Raw genomic sequence first — 6,661 nt, 5'->3', positions numbered from 1 at the left:
CGAGTGGCCACATATTGTGCCACACTAAAAGGAAACGTTGCTTTGTGGACTGATTGTCCCATTATTCCACACTTACTGTGGTATGTGTGGAGCAGTATTGCCTTGGTTAACCTCACAAAGTGTGTCTCCTTTTAGTACTGTAAAACTCCGCACAAATCAGCACCTCGGTTCTCGAGTGCTTTTCCCTACAATAATCTCACAGGACAGAAACATTCCCTTTTTGATCTGAAAAGAAACCGTACCTCTGTTTAGAATAGTTTCCTCTGGCTCAAATCTCTCTACCTGGGGTTGACACCATAGTTTGAAGGCTTTCCCTTAACTGAATTAGTTGCATTGCTGCCCCTGATCCCTCGGAAGCTGAAGGTCAGGCTTTTGTCATCGTTTTAGCCAGGTGCACTTACAAAATTGCACTCCTTCTTATGCCCCTCTCATCCCCTTTATACCAGGTTCCTTGACTAATTATCAGGAGACCAGCTTTGCTCCCTCAGAGGGATGGAAACTGATCTTAATTGTCTGAGTGCTGGCTCCAGGGAAGAGGGAAATATTAGTTCTAGTTGTACCTTAATGGCAGGAACTTCCAGACCAGCACAGAGAGCACCACATAACCACCAGTATTCCCTTTGCTTGCACTTCTGGCTACATAGCTGAATCCAAGACTGACAACAGCACATTAATATTCATAAAGCACATTTAGGGACCAAGGTGGTCAGCTGCAGTTCTCTGCTGTAGCTGTTTCCCTCTGGGTAATCACTCTAGGAAGAATCTCCACTTTGGCAGCCCATGATGTTGCTACACAGGAGGCAGGATTTTCATCTGTAGCAGTTCTCTGAGATGTGCTCCCATGTGTAACCATGTGAACTGTTCACAAATCCCATTTGTTGCTTTGCTGCTGTTCTGTCACCTCATTAAGTATTGCTTATTTCTGCCTCTTCAGGTGTGTGGCCTTAGAGAGGAGTGGAGGCAACCACCCCAAGTTGTGCCATAGAATCATAGAATTACCCAGGTTGGAAAAGACCTTGAAGATCATCAAGTCCAACCGCAGTCTAACCATAGTACCCTAACTCTAAAAACCCTACACTAAATCATATCCCTGAGCACCACATCCAAACGGCTCTTAAACACATCCAGGGATGGCGATTCAACCACCTCCCTGTGCAGTCTATTCCAGTGCTTAACTCCCCTTTCTGTAAAGAAGTGTTTCCTAACATCCAACCTAAACTTACTGTGGTGCAACTCGAGGCCATTTCCCCTCGTCTTGTCACTTGCCATCAGTGAGAAGAGACTTGCCCCACTCTCACTATAAGCACCTTTCAGGTACTGGAAGAGGGCGATAAGGTCTTCCCTCAGCTTCCTCTTCTCCAGACTAAACAGCCCCGGCTTCCTCAGCCTCTCCTCATAGTTTTGTCATGGCCAACAGTGCCATCCCCATGAACAGCAGAGGGTGTGCAGGTGGCTTACAGTGCTCCTCAGAGCTGCTCCAATGGCCACTGCCATGAAGCACTCTGCCAATAAAGCCTGGCAGCATTTCACATCTGGTCACCATGCTCCCACACCAGACCTTATTTTCTGGGCCATGTTTTTAATCTACCCTGACTCAAGGTTGCTGACCTGTAAAAGCAGAGGGACATGAGTTGGTGCCCAACTTTTCACAGGGCTGAGCGGGTCACCCACAGCTCCCTGCACACTCAAACAAGAGAAAGGAGTGTTTTCCCACATGTTTGCTACAACCCAGTTCAGCAGAGCAGAGCCAAGGATGGCCAGCCCCAAAGTAATGTCCACATGGAGGTGGGCACAGAGCTGGTGCATGGAGATGGACCCCAGAAGGTGGCACTGGGACTCGGCCACATACCAGCAGTTTGTGACCCCTCCCAAGGTTTGATGGAAGGGGTCTTCCTTCAAGGGTAGATTATTTGGATTCTGGCTTAAGCTACCAGAGTCATTTCATCTCTTTCACCTTGATTTTCTGCAGTGTGCAGCTTTGACATTCCAGTCCATAGAAACAGGTTGCCCAAGGAGGTTGTGGATGCTCCATTCCTGGAGGCATTCAAGGCCAGGCTGGATGTGGCTCTGGGCAGTCTGATCTGGTGGTTGGTGACCCTGCACATAGCAGGGGGTTGAAACCAGATGATCTTTATGTGGCTTCCCATTTTAATGTCTGGAAAATAGATCGTATTTAACTTGTCAAACTAACGCCTAATAAAACAAACCAGATATGAAAGTCTCCTAAAATAGGCAGTAATAGGGAAAAGAGGGCACTTTCTATAAGCTTTGTTCCACGGTAAGGAAAAAAGTAATTTGATTTATTGGTACTGTAGGCATTACAGCTGAAAATGATAACGTAACAGCAGCATGACTGTGTTATGTAAGGAGCCTCGGGCTCTTTCCATAGCACTAACCTGGTTTGGATGGCACACGAAAGCTCATCTGGCAATGACAGCAGCATCTGAATGGCACTAAACCTAAGGAACCACACACAGCGCTGAGAGCTGCCTCTCCGGCTCCCATTAACAGCAGCTAATTTCTCAATCCTCAGCTTGCCATGAAGACAGTGCTGAGAACTGTACATTCCAGTAACAAGCTGTACTTAAATTTGATTGCTTTTATCCCTTTGCGCAAATAAATGCACAAAGCCAAATGCGCTGTGCTCAGTTTTTCACTGTTATAAATGACATAATTTCACCCATGGCAGAATCCATCCCCCCACTGCCCCACTTCTGTTCCGCTTCACTTCATGCCCACAGAACCAGGTCCCCAAGGAGGAGGAAGCAGCTGTACAGGCAGTGGTGATGCATTGCTGTGCTGAGCCCTTCACTCACCAGTGGAGGCTGGAAAGAGAAATGAGGCTTAGCTGTTTGTTAATACCAATCAAAGTATAAAGGCTTGACAGCTTTCTTTGTCACTGCCTCTGCAAAGCATCCAGGTAGGAACATCTTCAAGACAACAGATCATTTGGGAAAAAAATCCTCGCATGTGTGGAAAATGGCAAACATCGAGATCTCAGAGTCTGCGGAGAAACCCCGCCAACCCCCTCCAGGGGTGTGAAGCCACCATGTGAAAAGCTACAGAGAAGGTAACCATAGATTAACAGTGAGCCCAAACAGAAGCTGGATGAGCTTCACTCAGTGGCACAGCTGCAGTTCTGTTTAATGACCCAAACTCTGCTAGAAGCCAAGTTCCCATGACCCTGTAACAGTGAGATGCCCTAGTTCTTCCTGGGCTGTGATCATTGATTTCTAAAACCACCCCAGGGAAGGAGCAGGCCCTCAACACCCTTGTTACCTGCGCAGTTAACTCTAGGAGCAGTTCCCTGTTACACTACAAAGCAGCAGGGCTAGACACAGGCAGCATGATTTCAGAACTCCTCCAACAGCAGTAAATCAGAGCAGCTCCTCAAGCATTGCCCTCCCAGCCCTTGGCAGAGCCTCGCTAATGGTCTTCTTCAGAAAGGGCTCAGCCCATTAGTTCTGCTACAAACCCGCTGCTGTCCTGAGCTGCAGAACAGCGCAGTTACAAGTGTGGTGTGCTATTGCTGGGAGTCCCACATGGTGTTTTTCTACCTTGCTGGCTTGACTGGCTGTGACCGAGCTGAGCAGCTCAGTAGCAAACACTTGTTCCTTGGCCAACCTCCAGAGCTACATCGGAGCAGCTCTTCTGTGCGTCAGCGGCCACGTGGTCTGACTGAAAAGGGGCAGACAGGAGAGAGAGAAGCAAGTAGCGGAGTGGGCCAGAAATTGAGTAGCCACAAGGACATTAACCCCAAAAGAGCATGGAGGCCTCAATGCAAAATGCTACACCCATTTGCAGTCTATAAATAATGTTTGGCAGGATTTTAAAGTAGGAAAGCAAAACAAAGTTTTACGTGTGGATTCCCATCTTTAAGAAGAACAACGCAAATTGAAACCCAGAAATCTGAATTTTTAGGGCTGTATAAAAACTCAGCGGTAGAGTCAGATAAATAAAGTTCTCCATACATTACAACACCGCAAACATTAATAAATGGAATTAGTTCTTACGGCTAACACTGACCCTTCGTACGACTGCTGAAATCCAGTTGACCACCCATTCTCCTGCTTCCTGTCTGTAAGCAGAAATTCATTGCTTTACAACCCCGTGATCTGCATTTGGTATTCAACATCCTCCACACAATTTCTGCTGGAGAAGCCGCTCTCCCTTATTTTCTTGGTTCATATCAGCAAATACTCAGACAGCAGTTATCTCTCCTTTCCCAGGCTGTCCTTTGGCACTGCAGATAGCTGTGTGTGCTGGGGGATACAAGGAAGGAATTACAGAGCTCAGCTCAGCCTCCTGGCTTTTGTTTTGTCCCTTTTATAGCCACCAGAACCTCAGTGTTCTTCCCTCTGCACCTTATTTCACAACACCCACAGCCTACGCATCTCTTTCATGTTCTCCCACCACAGCACACATTTCCCATCCAAAGTCACTTCACTATGACTTGCTAAAAAGCATCACCAAATTAAAACCTACAGAGCTTTGCCCCGATGAAGCCCCACAACAGGCACCAGGAGTGCTCGCTCTTCTCTCTTGTGACTGCTTGTACGCCATCAAATAACCTACGAATGCCAGACCATGCCATGCAAAATCCAGCAAGAAAACAAGAAGGTATTAAAAAATCGATTCTTCCCTCAGCACACAACCAAAATCTCAGGATTAGCAGACAAAGAAAGAAGACTCCAACCACTGGGACAGTTTCCCCCATTGAAGGGTTCTCACATTGATCTCAGACAAAAGCCAAAGCTGCAGCAGGACAGTGTTTGGTGGACAGGGATTCATCCAAGCTGCCAGCATTGGAGCTGAGCAGTACTTCCAAAGAGCAGCAGCACTCCTGGGTGTTCTGAGACCAACCTGCCGGCAGCCAAACCACATTCTAGCAAGAGCACAACCATCCTTAATACTTTATCCTCAGGAGCTTCAGGGATAGATCAGAAATGCAAAGCAAACAGTAACATTTTTAGGATAGCTCTGTCTTGCATCAGATTTCAAAAGCAGCACGGCCAGCATCAAGGCTCTCATGGCACTGCAGCATCAGCCCCTCTTCCTCACACCCCTCCATGGCCAACGTGAAGGCCAGTGGGGCTGCATCTATCTCCATCTCTGCCTTTACAGAGTGCGCACATAGATGAGCGCATTGATGCGCTTCGTGTAGCAGTACCGCCACTGGAGACCAAACCCCGCTGACAGATGTTGGGATTGTTGTGGCACATGGTTTGAATGCGCTGCTGTGACATGCAGCAGGTTTGACATTTCCCCTTAATGGAACTATGCAGATTCTCTTGCAGTGTTGTTCCAATACTTCAAACAAAGCTCCTCAAAAAAACCTCCAGCCCTTTAGGTTGCATGCAGCCACAGAGGGAGGGTTCCTTTGTCTGTAACAACGATGTCAACATTGCCTATAGATTGTGTGCTCCAGTCTATTTGTTTCCAAATCCATATAATTATCATAGGAACTACGAGCAAAATGCTCCTGCAAGAAGGCTGAGCACTGTGTAAGAGCAAGTAGTTTGGAAGAGCTTTATCAAAAACCAGCTGCTATCTTTACTGAAGGAACAGTCCCACAGTAAGCCTCAGAGCTAAGAATTAAAGAAAATAATTCTAACTGTTTAATTGAGAGAAGCTGTTGAGAACAGGGTAGCACTTTCAGACAATCATTCCGATTTGGTGCTCTGATTTGCTGGATGTTTTTGTAAGTTTTAATTTGGATTGCCAAGTAATGGAGTAAGGGCAATGCAGAGTGCTCTGCTCCCAGGTTGAGCACAGGATAGTGTCTGTAATTAAACAGCAGCAGCATAGAGCCAATAACACACAAGGAAGCTAAGCCAGTCTCCAAAACCTTCATTCAAGAAACTAATCAGTAGACCAAGTCATTTCTGTACTCCGCAGTCTGTACCAGATGTTTCACCCACTAAAATTAACTTCTATTCAACAGATTCAAAGTTTACGCACCATTATTATAAAGGGATTGCTTAATGCTCCATTAGATTGGCAATACTAAGATCATTTTATTTTAAGCTTTATGGGTTTTCAAAACACATACAAATAATACTCTTTACACAATTCCATTTACTGTTGTTTCTCCATGAATATCAAGCATCATCCCAGCACACAGATAAGTCACTTCTGCAGAGCAATAAGCAGTCGTTAGGACAGCTGGTCCTTCCAGACACATCACAATGAAGAGTTTTCCTTCCCTTGCCACAGCCAGCATTTAAATGGCTTTTCTAATGGCCAGGTCTGAAGTTAAAATGCTGTAAGTGAACTGACCGTGGAAGTTGGGAGGCACTCAGAAGGCCTGGAAGGGAAAACAAGGAGTATTTCTCAAGTTTGCCAGTTTAGGGCTACAAATCCCTGAGAGCCAGAAATACAAACCTGTTTTCTTTGACAGAAAGATGTTTGCCAAGGGGCTTCGCCAACAGCTTGCAAGGATAAATGGTAAGATTGAAGAGCAAGAGGAAGTGAGCAAACCATTGTGAGTGGGTGCAAACATAATGAAGGAGGAATGAAGAAATATGAACGTATGAAGGAGCAGTGCTGCGGGCAGCCCAGGAAGCACTTCACAAAGGCTGCCTAATTGCCAGAGATATGCAGAGACACAAAGCACGAGATATGCATGCACCAATGTCACCAGTAAGACAGGAAAGACACT

The sequence above is a fragment of the Coturnix japonica genome, chromosome 1, assembly GCF_001577835.2.
Source record: "Coturnix japonica isolate 7356 chromosome 1, Coturnix japonica 2.1, whole genome shotgun sequence".
Taxonomy (NCBI): Eukaryota; Metazoa; Chordata; class Aves; order Galliformes; family Phasianidae; genus Coturnix; species Coturnix japonica.
The sequence above is the reverse complement of the archived record's forward strand: the minus strand, read 5'-3'. Positions refer to the sequence as shown.